Here is a 17,944-nt window from a genome sequence, read left to right as displayed (position 1 = left end):
TATTGTGTGTGTATACCTAGATAGATAGTTTAGTAATACAATCTGTGTGTGTGTGTGTGTGTGTGTGTGTGTGTGTGTGTGTGTGTGTGTGTGTGTGTGTGTGTGTGTGTGTGTGTGTGTGTGTGTCTACAAGCACACAACGCCTCGCGGTGCGAGGCGTTGTGTGCTTGTAGATCTGCTGTTTTCACTACTTTTGTGCGACAGCCTTTGCTAAAGAACATACAAATTATACAGAAGCACGATCATTTAGTATTTTTTATTTATTTCTATCGTATACAGGGCCCGTGGAGTCTGACTGGATGGAGGAAGGATGGGAGCCCGATCTGCAACCAGACCAATGACAACGCAGAGGACAGTATGATGGCGGAGATAGCGAGAGCGGAGGAGTCAGGCATAGGTCATACACACTGTAGGTTCGCTGCCTGGACCAATGTCACTCTAGGGGAGCTGAAGAACTTTCTGGGACTTCTCTTCCTCACAGCTATCGTTCACAAGCCGGAGAGCCATGCACTGGTCAAAAAACATTGCCATGCCGTACTTTCCCAGAACAATGGCAAGGAACAGGTACCAGGCCATTTTGAGGTACCTGAGGTGCACGCACGCACGCACGCACGCACGCACGCACGCACGCACGCACGCACGCACGCACGCGCACACACACACACACACACACACACACACACACACACACACACACACACACACACACACACACACACGGTGAACAGTACCATCTTTGACCTTGATTTGTGGTGACTTTGACTCCTGAATGTTGGCTTGTTGAATGCCTTTTTGAGAATACAGTACTTTATTTTGACTTTTATATTATTTTATTTATTCTTTACTTGCTGCACATTTATTTTATTTTACTTTTATCCAGTTATATTTTATTTTTGTGAAGTCATATTTGTGATTTTTTTTTTTGTGGAAATATTTGTAAATATTGTTGAACATAAATATGTTCATGCTGGATGTGTGAGGTACTCACCAGGGTTAGGGTTCGATGTTGCCATAAAATAAAAGGTTGACATCGCTTTTCTGACTTTTTGTCTTCCTGACCTTTTAGACCAGGTAAAAACACAGTGAATTCACAGTGCATAGTTCTATCAAAATGTAAGGCAATTTCCACCTTCTGAGTCATTTCATACTTTTTCACTTTGCCCCCTTGAAAATAGACGATGGTACAATATTTTTTTCACTTTCTTTGCAGAAAATGAAAGTAGGCATGCTATTCTTTCTGTCAAGGGTACTTGTGTTCCGTTACCATTTACCAATTTGTTGCTATGGCTTCCTAAAGTTTTTTTTCTTTGAACTCAAATATCTCAGAATCTAGATTTCTGAGGTTATTGACTGGTTTGCGCAGTAGGCACTCTCGTGCACCTATCTCCAAAACCGCTAATCGAAATCACTCCAAATATTTTTTTTATAAAAAAAAAAACCCTCTTTTACCTAACCTCCCATTTTTGTTCCGATGTGAATATCGGATCATTTTCAATATATTCCCTGGAATCGGGGCAGAATGAATGGGACCTAATGGTGGCATTGGTCAGGGTGGGGGGCCGGGGGGGTCTGGCAGTCAAAGTGTTAAGCTGTACAACGAGACACATAACGGACGCTTGAAAAGGTCTCCCTTCCTAACTTAGACTTACGGAACCATTGCTGTATTGACTTTGACCTCTAAGGAACAATTGCTGTATTGACTTTGACCTCTAAGGACCTTCCAGGAAGAGTGCTCATGTGCGCCTTGCGGTGACACGCTTCCTAGTTTCTTCTTTTTTTCGCACTGATTTTTGACACTGCACTATTAGGTTGTTAGTGTTGGTAGTTTCTGAGTATTTTTGCTTTGTTTAACATTGACAGTGAGATACTTGTTTGCTCTAACTAGCATTGACTGCTATGGTCTCTTTTGCAAGACACTTTATGTTTATATTCTTATATATTATTCGCCCCTTCTATTGATGCACCTTCTCCTTATTGGTACTGTACTGCTCTTGTCTTTGTTTTTTTTTTGTTTTTTCCCTCTTATCTATCTTTCTTACGTCTCTGTAACTTTGTAAATAACTGTATACTGCTGTGCTACTACTGGACAACTAAATTTCCCCCTTGGGATAATAAAGGTATCTATATATATATATATATATATATATATATATATATATAAGCTTGTAGATCGGCTATGTTCAGCACACAACACCTGAGAGCAACCAAACATAAAATGACTCTCTTCCACTAGCCCCTCCCTAACGTTTTAGTCTAGTTTTTATTTTGTTGACCAAATTGTCAATATATTTAGTCTTAGTTTTAGTCATCACAGGAAAAACCACAGTCGACAAACATTTTTCGTCATAGTTGTAGTCGACGAAATCAACACTGTTTTTAAATAGCGGATAAACATGCTCATTTCAGCAAGACCCTTGCGGGCCATCACAGGTCCGCGACCCGCAGGTTGAGAACCACTGAACCATAGATTTACTGTAATGTGGTTGAGTGTTTAATTTCATATACAGCATTTAACATATATATCTTTTTATTTTATGGCGTTCACGTTGCATGCTCGTTTCTACGCTGAGCTAATTACCGGGCGCACGTGACGCTCGCTGACCACTTTCAGCATCACATAAACCACATTCACGCTTCATGTATTTATTCATAACTTGTACAGTTTACTGCATGTACCTTCATTTGCATGCATTTTACCTCCATCAATTTTCCACATGCGCCGCACACACACTGTGTGCATGTGTGTGTTCCGGCAACGAGCCTAACATTGAGGGATACATGTGTGAGAACCACATATCAAATTGTGTGTGCGTGTGTGCGTGTGTGCGTGCGTGTGTGTGTGTGTGTGTGTGTGTGCGTGCGTGCGTGCGTGCGTGTGTGTGTGTGTGTGTTTCTCCCCTCCCCCTTCATTCTTCCTCTTTGAAGGAGACAACGCTAGGGAGCACACTTACTCCAGAAATGACAGAGAGCTAGAGAGAGAGAGAGAATGAGAGAGAGAGAGAGAGAGAAGAGAGGGAGGAGTGAGAGAGAGAGAGAGAGAGAGAGGGAGAGAGAGAGAGAGAGAGAGAGTGAGAGAGAGAGAGAGAGAGAGAAGGAGAGAGAGAGAGAGAGGGAGTGAGAGAGAGAGAGAGAGAGAGAGAGAGAGAGAGAGAGAGAAGCGAGGGGGTGGAGTACTTACACGCTGGAGGGAGAGTGAGAGATAGAAAGAGTGAGAGAGAAAGCTACACGGAGAGAGAGACGCGAGGTTTGACGGAGAGGGAGGGTGGAGCGTGAGTGTGAGCGAGCAAATGAGGAATATGGATGAGAGAGTGAGAGAGAGAGGATGGGAAAGATGGAAAGAGAGGTGAAGAGAACTAGAGAAAGATATGGAAAAGAGAGAGAGATATAAGGGGTGAGAGATGAGATATGAGATATGAGAGGAAGGGGCAGAGAGAGAGAGAGAAGAGAGAGAGAGAGAAGAGAGAGAGAGAGAGAGAGAGAGGGTGATTTCATTACAAGGCTTAATCAGGTCCATATACTTTAAGTGCTGTTTTAATTTGTCTAATCTCTGCAGGATATAACCACTTCCTCCCAGCTACACTGCTGCCTTGGCTTGACAGGCTGTTACACACGCACGAGTGCACGCACGCACATGCTGGCTCCAACCTCGGGACCAGGGAGCGCACACATAAAACACACGATCATTATCATATAGTGACATGTCAGAAAAGTCATCCATTATACATTAAGAGCCATGGTGCGCTTTGAGCGAAGAGGCGAGATGTGTTGTAAAAGAGAAGAAAAATCTTAAGTGGGTTTTAAAAGTGAACGCATATCAGATCTGAGAGTTGAAAATGGGGACGTTTGAATTTATTAGCCTGCCAAGCCCCTTGGATAGTGCCTTTTTGAGCACCTTCACACCAGTGTGCGTGTGTGTGTGTGTGTGTGTGTGTGTGTGTGTGTGTGTGTGTGTGTGTGTGTGTGTGCGCGTGCGTGGGTGCGTGCGTGCGTGCGTGCGTGTGTGACTTTGAGTCTGTGTGCTGTTCGTGTCAGTGCTGGTGTGTGCCAGATATCACCAGCCTAACGGTCCACTTAAGGCTGATTTATTCTTAGAATACACATGCCTGTGTCGCGCATCTAAAATAGCTGATGTACAAGTTATAGATTGGCTATTTCCAACATGCAACACAGTGTTAGGTGGTCAGATGGTAGCATTTTCTCTCTCTTTTTTTTCTTTCTTTTTTTTTCTTTATTTTTGGGCTTTTATTGGACAGGACAGTATAGACTGACAGGAAAAGGGGAGAGAGATGGGGAGTGACATGCGGCAAAGTTCATCTGGATATGGAATCAAACCGGCGACGCCGCCAGGCATCCATGCCTTTCTCAACCAACCAGCTGAGGATATTGCAAAAGATACTATGAAACAATTTCATGGCATTTTGTTTTGCCTTAAAACTTGGAATGAAAAAATAAATGTTTTCATTCTACCTATTAATAGGAGCTTAAAGTAAACAATGTCAGTTCCATTGACTCAAGCCAGAGCACAATTGATTCATTGATCACGAAAATAAGCATGCTTTGAAATGCTGGAAATGGATGATTAAGCCTGTGCATTCTCCATGTTTCCACCTCAAAATGCTGGATTAGAATTCTTCAAATGGACCTCTCTCTCTCTCTCTCTCTCTCTCTCTCTCTCTCTCTCTCTCTCTCTCTCTCTCTCTCTCTCTCTCTCTGGGACATGGGATTCGGAAGGGGCATCATTTGGGTATGGCAGGGGGTATGCAGCAGCTGCCATACCCTGGGTAAAAGTTACTTTTAAATATAAATCCATGAATGTCTCTTTGTCTATCTGTTCTGGTTATTATGTTGTTAAATTACAGTAAAATAACTACAAATGCAGCTGCGAGGCGTTGTGAGCATGTAGATCGGCTATTTTCACAATAGAACCGTGTTATACAAAATGTAATGCCTCTTTTCCATGAGGACTCCCATCTTTGCCATACCCTAGCTTTTGCTGAACTGACGCCACTGGATTCGGATCTCCGTGCCGCCGGATTTTCAGGCCGTCGGAATATCGAGATGTAGCCGAGAAGCACTGGTATAAAGTGTATGTATGTGTGGCGTGGGGTTGGTGTCGGTGCTGTGCCAGACGTCACCGGCACGTCGGTCTACTTTAACCGCACCGAGGCTGTCCTGTCCCGGTCGCTGCAGCACCTCCGTTAAAAGCGGTGTCCTCATGCACTCACATGCACACTCATCAAGCTTTAACAGCCGAGCTGTCACACAGGATCTGCTGAGTGCTGAGTGGGAGGCTTGCGAGCTTGTATAGGGCCTGTGCGTGCGCGCGCGCGTGTGTGTATGTGCGTGCGTGTAGGTGCATGTGTGCTGGTCGAACATTTATGCATGTGCACATGTTCTGGTTTCCGCATCACTCATGAACATGCATGCGTGCCGCTTGTTGGAGCATCTGTGTGTGTGTGAGAGAGAGAGTGTGTGTGTGTGTGTGTGTGTGTGTGTGTGTGTGTGTGTGTGTGTGTGTGTGTGTGTGTGTGTGTGAGAGAGAGAGAGAGAGAGAGAGAGAGAGAGAGAGAGAGAGAGAGAGAGAGGTGTTGATGTGTCCTGATGTGCATTAAGCAGAGTGAAATACGACGTTAGATATCACATAACACCCTGTGTACCACATTACCAGCAGAGCATGCTCCTGGCCTTTAAGTAGCATCACGTTGCCTTGTGTGTGTGTGTGTGTGTGTGTGTGTGTGTGTGTGTGTGTGTGTGTGTGTGTCTGTGTGTGTGTGTGTGTGTGTGTGTGTGTGTGTGTGTGTGTGTGTGTGTGTGTGTGTGTGTGTGTGAACAAGGAAGATTATAGCTTGATAAAAAAAAATCTATACTGATGCATTTCAACAGCGCCATTAAAGAGAAACCCACAGTACAGTAGTAGAGTGTTTAACAGCAAGGCACAATGATGTACTGTACTGTAATGGAATAAAGGACAACGTTTTCTCCACTGTAAGTTACTGTAATGCTCTTCGGCCCCCTATGGAGCATAAGGTATCGATAGTGTTCCTCCACCGATCACGGTCCTGTACAGCCGTGTGATCTTAGGTCGGCCACTTTGGGGACCCGTTCTAGGGGTATTCGTAGTCCGTAGCTATTTTAGACGACAATGTTTGATTCCTGAGATCATGTTTCGGCAGCCAGTCTTTATAGAGTTCCCTCTTTTATTGTATTGTGCCAGAATGTATGACATATCTGCAGTGTTCATGTCCTGTGAACATGATTATTTGCCAGCAGCCCCACACTGTACAATCGTCTTGCCCAAGCTGTTATACAAACAGATATTGGTTTGACTAATCACACTACACCAGGTTGTTAACAACTTCAAGTGGCTCATGACTTTAAGTTATGTTCAGTTAAATTGCAGTAAGCCTAATGTTACATAAACTCCAATGCTGCTGTTTTCAAAAGGCCCAACTAGAGCTCTTAACACATAAAGTAAAGGCACTCTTGGGTGCTGGTATTTATAGAAGGTAAGTAAGTGAGTTGATGCTTTCTCCTTTAAACTAGTTTGTTGTTCAAGGTAAACACGGGAAAAAGAAGGTACTTGAAGGACAATACGGAAACTCTATTTCCATGGTGTTGATGCTGGTGTCTAGAAATATATTTTCAGGTCATTTGTGAGATTGTGACTATTTTAGACCGAGATAGATTCCGGCAATGTTTTCTGAGGTCTGCAGTTTATCTATAAACGGAGGTTTATTCACAACAAACAGCTGTCGGTTGGAGAATGTGAGTTGAACCAGACACTATTTGCTTTGTCTGTGTGATAATAGACTGCTCATAGATTATTTGTGTTATCCAACACCCATAATCTTCATAGCAGGGGTGTGTTGGTTATGCTTACTCTTGGATTACCCAAATTCTGAAGGATCAAACGCATGAATAATTCATAGGATATGGAATGCTAAATGAGATGGAGCAAAGAAAGGGGTACTGTAAAGCTCATTCACTTACTTTGTGAGGGGAGAAAAGTACTTACAGTAATACATTTATCGTGTGGTGTAAAATTGTAGCTGCCCATGTGTCTCTATAAAGATGGAAACTAAGGATAACTGTCTGTCACTTTCTTGGTCTGGCAATATCAGCTGACATATTCGTAGCACTGGGAGGCAAACTGGAGCCAAACATTCAATGGAATTGTAATCAATAAGAGCCAAAAGTTTATGAATAAACAACATTTTGGAACGATTGCAACCTTGTCTTCTGTTGAAGAAGACATTATCACATAGGGGCCTTTTGTTTCCTGCTGTTTTGTTTTTCAAAGTGTGCACTATATAATTGTATTGATGCATCTAAAGCACAGAGTAGGTCACTGACTGTGCAGTAAGCATGGGCTGTCATCTGGAGACTGTTTATTGACAGCCTGTCAACCAATTCTTGCAACGACAGCCATAATGTCCAGTCAGAGACTTACTGTGCTCTTTAGAGACATCCATGCTATCCTTGCCTCTTGCTTTCGATACGTCATTGTCATTTCAAAAGTACATAATGGCTTAGGTGGTTAGGAAAATGCCCCCCTTCTGATTTTGTTTTACAAATGGAACCCAGGTTCAACTGCATTTTTTTTAGCACTATTCATATTCCACAAAGCATATCAAGTCAAAGGGCCATCTAGTATAGGATTAGCCATAATTCATGATGTGATATTACATAACATGGCATAATCCTGACACAGTATGCACACATTAAGTTATGCTAATTTGAACATAGGCCTGACTATCAGAGTGCTTCAGATTCATGTATTTGAATGCATGAAATTCAGAACATTTGGGCTAAACCTCTCTCATCTTCAGCAATCCTAGAAACACCCCTGTCCCAGAGACAGAAGAACTATCTGAATGGCAGGTGAATTCAAACGATTGAATGCAAAGAGACACAAAAGATTCGGTGTTTAAGGTTACGTAAATTATGGAACTGTGGTGAGGGAGGGCGAGTGCCAAAGTGCGGCCAGCCTCGGCTGACTGTGGTCTTCATTTTTAGTTCATGCATTGACACTAAGGCTTGCCCACCTGCCCCCGGCAGGTAAATGAAACTTTCGGGCAGGTGAAGTTTGCTTTCAGGTTGCCCGACTGGGCAATTAAGTGCTCATTTGAGAGGGGACGCAACTGACCCTCTGTCTTCTGGTTTGTGCAATGTAAAATAAGAGCACTGTTTACCTCTAATGTGCTGTTTTTTGTTGCTACACTTAAAAATATAAAATAACAAGTGTGAAACCATAGACATATTCAATCATAGCTTTGTAGGTATTTGGATTTGGAGGTATTCAAGGTAGCATATATATATATATATATATATATATATATATATATATATATATATATATATATATATATATGCTAATCAATTACGTTAACAAGAGAAGAGAAGAGAAGAGAAGAGAAGAGACAAGACGTTCTGTCAGACACGGGTACACCTCTGCCCCTGTCCTTAGCTCTTATGCCTGACAGGTGACAGAACACCCACAATCCTCTGCGGGAGTGAACCCTCCGCACGCGGCCACAGTCGCGTGCGAGCGCCATGTCGGTGTAACATTGTCCTCCCTTTCACGCTCTAGTGGGGCCTGACCCCTTGTATCTCCACTGAGCAGCACTGCCTCAATGTTAACAAGGAACCACACCATACTGCTGCCATGTTCAGCTTGAGAGCCAAACACTGCAGGGGCCTGGTAGCAGTGGCGGAAGAAGGGGAGGTAGCAATGTATTAAAATGATTGCTGAAAGTACAAGGTAGGCCTATACTCAAAATATACTTGAAGTGTTAAAGTTGAGGTAGGCTACTCACATTTTTCGTACTTATTTACTTATCCCCATTACGCCGGCTGGCGCATAGGGCAGCAACAAAGTCAAAGTTCCTCCACTTGCATTTGTCTCTATGGTCCCCCAGCTCTGCTGGTGTTGCTGGAGCTCCTTCCCGATGCACCATGTTTTATTTTAGGCCTCTCTTTCTTTCTTTTGCCTTCTGGGGTCCAGTGTAATGCCACTCTTGGGATTGCATTGATGTCCATTCTGAGGACATGGCCTATTCAGGTCCACCTGCGTTTATTGATTTGTTGGGTGATGTTGAGGAAGTTATTGTTTGAGATGGTCTTGGGCCAGAATATACACAGGATTTTGTGCATGCAGGCATGAGTTGTGGAAAGTTTTTTGTGGTTTTCTGTGGTTTTCCAGCATTCTGCACTGTATAGCAGTGTTGAGAGTATGCAGCTTTTGTAGTTTTGTTTTGGTGCTGTACTGGTTTGATTTCCAGATTTAAGTCTTATGAAGGTTATGTACAGTATGCTTTGTTGATCCGGTTTTGAATGTCCTTACTTACCCCATCATCATGGTGAATGATAGTTCCATTTCCATGATATGTGAAATGTTCTGTATTTTTCTACTTTTTTTAAAAATCGCCTACATCTACTAGTTGTCTGCTAGCTCAAATTGGATGGCACCCCCCACACCACAACTAGAACGACAATTACAGTCGTGGACGATATCGTTTGTCTCACTTTAAGCACAATTTTATGAATGCTGGAAGAAATATTGACATCTTTCAGCACAACGGAGGCACCACCATTTTACAATTTCTGAGCTTTTAGACCTTGTTATACGAAATACAAATGGACCATGCGTGCCCAGGTTATCCGTTCCCTACGCAAAGCCTACACTGTGCACCACGGATACACAAACTGACTGTCATGAAGTTACAGCATTGTTGGCCGGTTGGCCTAACAACAAACAAGTCATTCGCACCACACTCCATTGCCTATAACCTTAAGCCTCGTCTCTCTTTGCAACATGCCTAACAGGATAACAAGGTTTCTTTGTCTAACCTCTTGTCAGTCTGTGTTTGTAATAAGACATACTGTACCGGCAGAGGGCTCATAGCTAATAGGCATGTAGTGGTATTTGTTGTTGTCGCCCATTAGGGGCGACTGTGTTGTGAGCAGAGTTGTGTCGGTACCCTTGACACGCTGCCCCCCCGATGGTAAATCTGTTTATCTCCCACAGCTGCGAGCAGCTCGTAAATAAAGCATATCACTGTAAAGAGAGAGAGGCCTGGGGAGAAACATACTTTATCATGCTATACACTGCCTAGCATGACAATCACAATTGGTCATGGCAGTTTGTTTCTGTCTGTCTGTCTGTCTGTCTGTCTGTCTGTCTGTCTGTCTGTCTGTCTGTCAGTCAGTCAGTCTCTCTCTGCCGTGTTTTCTTACCGAGTCTCACTAACTATATATATGCCTATATATAGGCCTATATATATGCCTATATATAGGCCTATATATATATATATATATATATATATATATATATATATAATGCTATATAGCGTAATGTATAATGGGTTGATGAGTTTTATAAACCTAAAAATAACCCTAAATAAATTATGTTTTCAATAAATAAAAATAGCCGCCCATAGTCATTTCCAATATATTAGGGGTCTCTAATCTCCAAATTTATGGGCCCCCCTCACAAAAGTACAGGGCCCTTTTGATCTGAAAATCAAATGTGGAATAAAGTGTAATTTCGCCCTTGTACAGGAATGCAGAAAACAACAACAACAACAACAACAACAACAACAACAACAACAACAAAATAACTTTTATTTTGAAATGCCCACCGGATTGAGAGGAAACTCTATTGCCCCCCTTGACACATGCTACTTCTTTACTTTGTTTGGGCACAGTGAGAACCACCATAAGATTACAAAGGCAGTACTGCAGTTCCTGCATGACACTGGGCTGTATGGAATAATATGAGTAATTAAACCACCAAACCAGTGGAGGGCAGTAATACGCCGTACAGCGTCTACACTGCCAGAAACGAAGAAGAAGACACATGCTACTTGATTGCCCAATCAGATCAGTTGCTTGAGAGCCTATTGTAGATCTCACATTGCTAGATAGGAAGCAGGAGGGAGGCATCACTAGCTCACAGGTTGACGGGTATCTAGAAGAGGCATGGGGGTTACACATGCGGGTTTTTACGGATGGCTCTAAGGACAGCCAAAAGGCTGGGTGTGGAATCTATGGTGTGGGTCCTCAGGTCCAGCAAGGCTTGCGCGTCACAAACGGGGCATCCGTTTTTTCCACAGAGATAATGGCCATAATCTGGGCATTATGGTGGATTGAACAAGTTAAACCAGAAAAAGTAGTTATTTGCTCTGATTCAGCTGCGGCCTTGATGGCCCTGAGGAGTGGTCTGTGGGACATCGAGAGCTAGAGCCGACCTGATAAATGAAGTGTTAATATGCTTAAACAAGATAGAGAAAGCAGGTTGTGATGTAGGCTTCCAGGGCATGCAGGTGTAGAGGGGAACGAAGTAGCTGACAAGCTAGCCAAAAACCCGCTACAGAGAGAGAACATAAATGTGAAAATTCCTTTGGGCAAACCAGAGTTCTATAGCACCATAAAAGAGGGGCTTGAGAAACAGTGGCAAGAGGAGTGGAACAATGAAAGGAGAGGGAGACTGTATTTCTCAGTGCAAACATCTGTCAAAAAGAGCATGGACATGGGGGGGGGGGGGGGGGGGGGGACCCCTATAAGACACTGTTCAGTCGGCGAAAGGAGCATCATGCTGTGGAGAGGAGCATTCTGGCTTTCCTCCGCAACTCAGACCTCTATCAGAGGATATAGGAACTCTAAGGAGTGCAATACCACCCTGAACTGCGGAGGGCAGTAATAAGCTAAAGCGTCAACACTGCCGGAAACCCCATTAGAAGAAGAAGAAGTTGCTTGAGGTCAGCTGTTTCCTGTTTACATTTTAGCACCAGGTATGAAGAATCTCTCCTCAGCTGTGAGTGTTGTCACTCATCAGGTTGTTTACCAGTAGTTTACACAGCATGGCTCTGAAACTAATATCTGATTTCTTTGGTGCCAAAACAAAAAAACAAAACAGTTGTACAGAAGCAAGTAGGCTACTAGTGTTTATCAGTCTGTGGCTCGGAGGAGGAGGAGGAGGAGGAGGAGGACGACGACGTGGATAACGGAATTTCCATTCAAGGTAATAGCATTTATACTGTATTCATGGGGCCGCTGTGCCGACTGCTTCTGTACTGTATTTTATTGTTTTGACGGCCGGCCGCTGTGCCAACTGCATAAAGGGAAAGTGTTGTTCTTGAGGTGTGTGTGTGTAGCTAGCCGCAAATTGCAACACTAGATTTTATTTTTATCGGATGAATCTAGGGTTGCAATACCTCCCATAGGGATCCAATGCATCAAAACAGTTTTTTTGCTATCTGATTGTATTAAACTACTTCAAACTCACCAATATTGTAGCTCTATGGAAAGCTTGGAATTTACTCTTGCTATCTGCAAAGTGTTTGTTTCTGAAAAATCCACCATAGAAATGTTAGGAGCTACTTTCTATCAAGAAATTGGCTTCAGGTGATTATTTTTTTCTAAGTGCTGGAGATTGGAAGCGCTTGTGGGAAGTCACTCAGCGGTCCTGTGTACCACCTGGTTCTAAATGTCACATAATGCAGGAGGCAGCGGGACGCTGCGTAATAGAAGACGAGCGCTTCCGAAGTTCAACACTTAGAAAATAAACCATGTCTGCTCGGATCTCTTGACGGAAAAGAAATCATAACAATTATACGGTGGATTTTTCAGAAACAAACACTTTGCAGATAGCAAGAGTAAATTCCAAGCTTTCCATAGAGCCACAATATTGGTGAGTTTGAAGTCATTTAATACAATCAGATAGCAAAAAAAAAAAAAAAAAAAAAAAAAACGTTTTGATGCATATAAAAGGGATTGTATGTATGATGTCAGATGTCATAGACGTCATAGGAATTTCACATAATGAATAACTGAGTAAGCATGTTCGGGGTCTCACAGCATATCTCCATATACAGTATACATGGGTACCAGGGGTCTCCATATATTGGTAACTGGTCCGATATACATCACTGGCCAGATCGATGGCCAAGGCATGGTGCAACCTTGCCTTTTAGGGCGAGATCGCTTGTCGCCCTTAGGCGGCTTACTGGTTATCTTGGTGTCTCAACAGCTAATCCAGATTTAGCAGTTTTGAAGGATTGTGACCTGGGGTTCCATTGTATGTCATGTCAGTCTGAAGGGTGCACCACTATCTAATAAACCCTGGACGCCTAATATGTAGAAAATAAGTATGACAAACAGAAGAACGAGATGGTTAGGAGAGTAGTGGCTGTCCAGCAGAAACCTTGTATATGCATATTATTTGTTAATGCATTTGAGAGCGTATCAATCAGCTATTTTTTTGCTATTTCAGAAATATATTTTGACATTTTATACATTTATTGATTTATTTGGTTTTGTATCGATTGATTGATTGATCCTATAAAGGACATGCCAAAGACAAAAGTGACAACAGGTTGAGAAGTCTGTCTGAGGGTTTTTATGAATGTCTAATTAAAGACAAGTATGAACAAGAGTTTGTGACTCAAGCTGGATTTCAGGGACTCTCTGTGTTCCTTTAGGTGGGTCAAAATTGAAATTTACAAGTCTGTAACTCTGACAGTATACAAATGGAACCAAATGGACCCGTTAGGGTCCATTTGGTTCCATTTGTATACTCTCAGAGTTAAGGGAAGCACTTGGAATTTAAAAGTTTGAGAACCACGGGACTAAACGACACCGGACCCATCGGTACGCAGGTTCTTTTTACCCATATAACTGCTTTGGCCATACAGGGTTTCCACCCGACAGAGACGATATATAGGACGTCGCTGTATGCAAATCACAAGTCTGACACGCAATCGAGACGGACAGACCCAATATGTCTTTACGGTGGGAATGCGGAGCCGTGTTTACTCTGCAAAGCCACCCGACTGTATTATGACTCCGCACCGAGGGGTCCCTCCGTAGAAATCAAATGGCGGGGAAAAAATGCATCTCATTTTTATGAGAGGGAGATAAATATGATTTGCTGTCCGGTGTTCTCTTTCCATATATCACCCGGGGCCATGAATTAAACATTAGATGGTCGGTGGTATTTGAAGATGTATGGGCCTATAGAAACAGCACAAATGCCAGGAGAAATGGTCTCATTATTCCACCATTAAATATAAGAAAGTCAGCAGCGGGACCTTTAAACCCGTCAGGTGTGCACCACAATGTGTGAATCTCAATTGAAACTGAAAACCAAGTATTTTTTCTTCTTCTTTTATAATACTGGCTGTCTGCGGGAGTCAAGCAAACAAACACGTTTGCTGGCATCCTTTATTATTATTATTTTTTTTTTTATATTTTACCATAGAGTTTTCTGTATAATGCAAAAACAGCACAGCTTATTCCCACAGAAATAAAATAATATATATATAGAAACATTAAATAATATTAGCTAAATAAAATATCAAGACATCATTCTCTTTAACTTGTCGCTGACATACCTCAGCCATAGATGTATACGTAGGCATTTTTTATAGCGTGGATTGGAACCAGTTCAAATGTCACAGCAAGTCTTTTAAAATCTTTCATAAATAAATCACATCAATTTAATGTGATTTTATAGGGCAAACAATCAGTCATTTATATCTGTTTACATACAGAGGGGGGATCCAATTTCTGAGTCAATGCAATACATTTTCTGTAAACAGCTAGAACAGGCCTTCCCAAATTTTGCATTCTGAGCTCTAGATCAGTTATTTTTGGGGAAGTGAATTTGGTGTAGAGGGGGAGAAAAGCCATGGACAGACCCCTAGGCGACCCCGGTCAATGAAGATATGTGATCAGACTGGAGACAGAAAAAGTGCCTCAATTTGTACGTGTTGTTGCTGTTTTTCATATTATCAAATTTTAGGACCAGACATTTTACTAATTACAGTGTAAACAAGGCTATATAGTCTCTATGTGAGTTTTCTAGACCCTTTTGCGGGCAGAGACATACATTTGCCTGTGAAACGCACATACTGTAAAATGCATGCATTTATATGTAGGCCTACTGTAAATGCTTTCATTTACGTTGTTTTGGCTAATATCCCCTATTATCCTTGGATTCCTGCAACAAATCACCACCCATAAAAACCACGTCTTTGTGTTTTTCCTAGATACTACTATGACTACAAGTAACTTTAAGTGCCAGCAGAGACGAAAAGAGAATCCGGAACGTGTTTTTAATGTAACATCTGCTAACGTAGCTACACAACATTGTGTCCAGACTTATTTAAATGCGACGCTACAGTAACAAGACCGACCGAGACGAAACGCTGAGTCGGGCGTTCCCCGCAGACGCATGCATTATGCGCTTTATTTGTTTGATTTTCCCCTTAATGACGTGAAGCTGGGAGGATCAAGCTCACTGGCATAACGCGCAACATTAGGGAGAGAATAATGTATGCCAATGTCAAGACAGGACCATTAAGCACACCCCCTTGGAACGCGTTTTATTCACTGATTTGTTGTGATTGAATGACTTCTATTTGATGCAGTGTACGTGTTTGTGCGTGCGTGTGCGCGCACACGTGGATGGCTGGGTGCGTGACAAACGACAATTTTCTACTTCAGCCTATTTTTCTTGACAAATGGAACCACGTACGTCGCAAACGTTTCCATTAAGGACGCCCAAACAGCCAGTGAGAGAGAATGAGAAAAAAGAAACAGAATGTAGCTTAAATACACGTTCTACAAGCTCAAAACTATTTTTTGAACGACAAATAAAAATAGGGCGAACAGGTGTAAAGTGATTAAACTGGCACAATCATCTTATGAATTGTATTTGAATTGAAATTCCAAGCCTATCTATATATATATATATAAATATATATATATATATTATTTTTTTTGTATTATTTCCTTTCGAATTGCCCCCACCTCAATACCGGTGCCCCCCAAACAGCGTCCTCCATTTTTTATTCTTTTGGCCATGTTTGACCAGTTTTTGAGGAGTGCCAACTGCTCCTACAGTTGAGTGAGAAAACAACGTTTCACATTATAGGTTAATCATCTTGGGACCCCCCAAAATAATTGGGGACCCCCTGGGGGTCCTGACCCAAAGGGTGAGAACCACTGTTCTAGATCAGGAACCACGACAAAGGTTTGCAGCCCACTCATCTGACCACTTACAGTAACATGGCAGTGTATCGTGTAAAGTAATCAGATGGGTGGGACGCGTGCGTTTTTTCAAAGCATGTTTATTTTGACGATGAACGAATCAATCGTGTTCCAGCTCAGAAAAGACTGGTAAACGAGGCTAGGAAAAAAATGTGCGCACAGCCACACAATAGGGCATTAACCAAAAAGTCGACAAGTCGACTCAGTCGACTTCATTACACAAGTCGACTCCCACCAGGGAAAGTTGAAAGTCGCAAAAATACAAAAAACAAACTAAAAACGTATTCTTTTCATCATTATTTTTGCTCAATGTGTATGTGTGTACAGCATTCAAACAGTAGGATTGCTTATTGTCAAGGAATGATTCTCTCCTTTAACTGTGTTTTCTCAATGGAATTGAGCAGAGGGTTTCGGGTTTTGTCACTGTTCACACACAGTGTGATGAAGTCATCAAACAATAAAGTCGACTTCAACTCAACTTTTTACTGAATCGAGTCGACATGCAAAAATCACAAGTCATTAATGCCCTACCACACACACATAGTTGCCACGTTATGTTGCCGCTCTGAGAAATCGGTGTACTTTAAGTTCCTAATAATCGATATCACAATAAACTCATTTTTGAAGGTCTTTTGGGCCATTAAAAAGAACATTATAATATCAATCAAAATCACAAGTGTTTTTTTCCCAATTATTTGGGGGCACATCCTCAAGGCTGGCTGTCACAATTATTACATAATCGTCTAATTGCAATTATTTGACATAATCGTGATTATTTTTCTTAATCGTCATAATCATTTCTATGTTGAAAAATTGCTACAAATAGCTACAAGCTCACAACGCGTCGCGATGCGACGCGTTGTGAGCTTGTAGATCGGCTATTTCCACTATCAATGTTCTTTTTTAAAGTTATACCATGTAACTTTTTTTATAAAACAAATCTTAAAATTGTCCTAACTGTTAAATCGCTAAAGTTTTAGAACACCCACTCCGTTATTTTCAGCTTCTGAAGCCTTCTCTTTATATATTTTCTTCTAGCAGTGACAGGGGCGGGATTTCCCGGCAAAATGACGTCATCATACACTACCGGCCAATCACAGCGAGGGTTATACACTGCCGGCCAATCACAGCGCATCTTGAAGTGGGGTCGCTAGGGCGGCCATATTTGTAGTCTCCCGTGTGTCTCTATACTCGGGTGAACGGTGAAGCATGGGTGAAGGAGTCTTTTTCTCCGGAATGCCTGAACGCACAGAAACCAGGGAACCCTCTAAAGATAGATCTCGGCGAGGTGGAGGCAGACGCGGGGGTGTCCGCGGCGAAAAACGGCCAAAAGACGCGGACGCGACCGAGGTTTGCTATAGAGCTACTGACCACTAGTTGAGCAACTTACACAGTATAGCTTTAAGTATACAGTTGTCAAATATGTTATAATTTCTTTGTATATTTAGCTTATGTGCCATATCTACCATGTGCAATTTCAAAGCCTAAAAGCCAAACCACTGCACTCGATCAGCCTCTCTGCAGTTTGACAAGTTGGCTTCATAAATGAATCAGAGAGTGTGAGGAAACAGTGTAAAGTTAAACACCTGACTCCTCTGCCACAGGTTATGAATGAGGCCCAGGATGACGAATGAGAGCACAAACTGAATATGGAAACAATCAATAATTCAGTGAGGCTGCATTCTGGTAGAGTTGTCCATCACCAAAGACAAGCCTGACAGTGTAGTTTAACAGCCACACACGCATACACGCGTACACGTACGCGCACACACATGCACGCACGTACGCACAGACACAAGCACGCACGCACACGCACACACACACACACACACACACACACACACACACACACACACACACACACACACACACACACCACACACACACACAC

This window comes from Nannobrachium achirus, assembly GCF_963921795.1.
Source record: "Nannobrachium achirus genome assembly, chromosome: 22".
NCBI classification, from domain to species: domain Eukaryota; kingdom Metazoa; phylum Chordata; class Actinopteri; order Myctophiformes; family Myctophidae; genus Nannobrachium; species Nannobrachium achirus.
Note: the sequence above shows the minus strand (reverse complement) of the source record.